Raw genomic sequence first — 2,549 nt, forward strand, 5'->3', positions numbered from 1 at the left:
CAATTGAGGGTGAAAAGAGATTCGGTTAAGAAAGATAACTGTTGAAGGACAAGTGAAGGGTTTCTGCTCCAAGGAAGATTTAAAGCTTCAGAAACCCTACACAGGGTTGCAAAGAGTCAGAAACAACTCAATGGCACTTAAAAACAACAACAATCTTTGCATCCCTTGAAGAAGGAATAAACATCTCATTGTCTTTTCAATGGCATCCTGGTGTGGGCCTGCCAGATAAGCACTAGACTGTTAACCTCAGGGTTAGGGGTTCAAATCACTAGTTGGAAACCCTATACACTAAAGGATTGCTATGAGTCAGCACTGAATCGACAACTGTTAAAAACCAACAGTCTTTTCAACAGACACTACATTTTTAGGCATCCCACTAATGGGGAAAGAATATGGAGTTTTAGAAATTATCTTGCTCATTTTTCATCCCTTAGGATCAAGGCAAGTGTGTTGAAGCATCTTCTCATGTCAAGTTGTCTGGCAATCCTTCCCTGCTGGAATGCATTGCAGTAAAATCTCACCTGTAAAGGCACGAGGTAAGAAAACAAAAAAGAGCTCTCTTTGGGGTCATCTTAAGGGATGTAATTTAGACTGGAAAATTACTTAAAAGGGACACATTTGAATGCAATTATCTTTTTAATTTTTTTGTTATATAAACTTGAAGAAACCTACATATCTATCTGTTGATTGAAAATTGAGCTAGAAGGATGAGTTCAATTCCAAATGAAGGATGACCAAGGACCATATTCTCGGGATTCTACCAGTCTCTATATCACTAATAAAACTGGTCTTTTTATGATTTTGAGTTTTGTTCCACATTTTCTTTCACTCTCTCCAGGCCCTTCTAATGTGATTCCTTTCAGAGCAGCTGGTAGTGGGAGGCAGATACTATCTGTTTCTGGTCTCAGGGTTGTGGAGACTGATATTTATGTGGTCCATTCATCCATTAGACTAATTGTTGAAGAATCTATTTTTGCATAGTACAATAAATAACCAGGATATGTTATTCCAATTCAACTATATTTACTCATTATTGGATATCCTTATTCTCAGACTTTCCCTTTTGAATAAACAAATTAACAATACTTTCATATGCTCAAGACAATATATGGTATTAATCTTTTTTTTTTAAACAATACAAATAAAAGTTTATTGTACAAAATTAAGGCTTTCATACTTCACAGCTCATTAAGGCAAAAGTAAGACTAAGTAATAATTTATATCCAAAAATGTTTTATTTTCACAATCCTCCTGGCTCCCTATAATAAAATGGTCTGACCAAAAATTATCAAAACAGACACTATACATAAAGCAGGGTCCTTTAAAGAAGATAATCCCAAATGCCAAATTGTTTCTTGGCATTGGTGATCTTCATGGCATGGGATGGTGTGATCTTAAAGCCTTATAAAATATCCCTGGCAGCTCCCGCCTGCCCATCATTTTCAAGTTCAACAAAAGCAATGCTATACCTACCAGGTACCAAGCATACTTCCTTTAAACTAGGGAACTAATTAAACAGCATGGGTAACATCATCTCATTCGTCTCTTCTGGTAAATTACTAAAAAATAAAATATAGTTTGCATATCCTTGTGCGTTTGCTGACTTTGGTGGACCCTCACTAAGATTTTTGTTGGTGGTTGTTACTACTTGTTACACAGTTTTAGCTTTTTTCATTTCTGTTTTCATCTCTTTGTCAGTAAACGTGCTGCACATTTTAGAAATTGTATCAGAATCTGTTTTTGCATATTGGGTTTGCATTGGTTTACTATAGAATGGAAATCTTTGTAACTGTCTCAAGACATTTTGGATGAGCCTAGTTGTTTAAATATAACAAAGGCCTGCCCCCTTATTTTCACAGTCTTTAAAGCCACAATATCTACATGGCCAAACTTCTTTTTTAATTGTATCATTCATGTTGTTGATAATAATTGTATGATTAGGTCTGAGGTCCATGTTTTCATCCAAGTTGTTTGAATTGAAAGCCATATGGTATTAATCTTAATTCATTTTTTTTTCTCTCACTCTCATTTCTATTTTATCAGAATCTCTTAATACTATTTCAAAAATGTATCACCTGTTAACTAACCTCAATTTCCATTGCTTTTCTCCTAGTCAAAGTCAGTATCACTTGGATTATTTCCATGACTTTCTTCTATCTTATGTCATTCTTCACATAGACTCAAAGTAATCATTTTGAAATATGAAGCAAGCTATATTTTTATTTTTAAAACATTTAATGTTTTTAAAACTCTCCAATGTCTTCTCATAACATTTTTAACAAAAATAAAAATTATTCTTATAATCTAGAAAGTCCTATGAAATCTGACCACTTTGTTAGTCTCTGGCATTACCAAGTGGCCCACTCCTATTTGTTCATTAAACCCCAGGCATGCTGGATTTCAGCTCTGAATGAAATTTTTCCCTCTAGATCCTATTTGTTAGACAGGTCTCAGATTAAATGCCACCTGAATAGAGGTGCAATCATAGGCCACCTTAAGTACTGTATTAAAGTAAATTATATTTGTATTTATCTAAAATTGTCATACTT

General features: G+C 34.2%; 1 pseudogene; it reads right to left on the minus strand.

Annotated features, from left to right (window-relative positions):
* Positions 1–1,321: 1,321 nt before the first annotated feature.
* On the minus strand, positions 1,322–1,954 carry LOC102812051 (annotated as a pseudogene).
* Positions 1,955–2,549: the final 595 nt, after the last annotated feature.

This window comes from Chrysochloris asiatica, unplaced genomic scaffold (assembly GCF_000296735.1).
Source record: "Chrysochloris asiatica unplaced genomic scaffold, ChrAsi1.0 scaffold00140, whole genome shotgun sequence".
NCBI lineage: Eukaryota > Metazoa > Chordata > Mammalia > Afrosoricida > Chrysochloridae > Chrysochloris > Chrysochloris asiatica.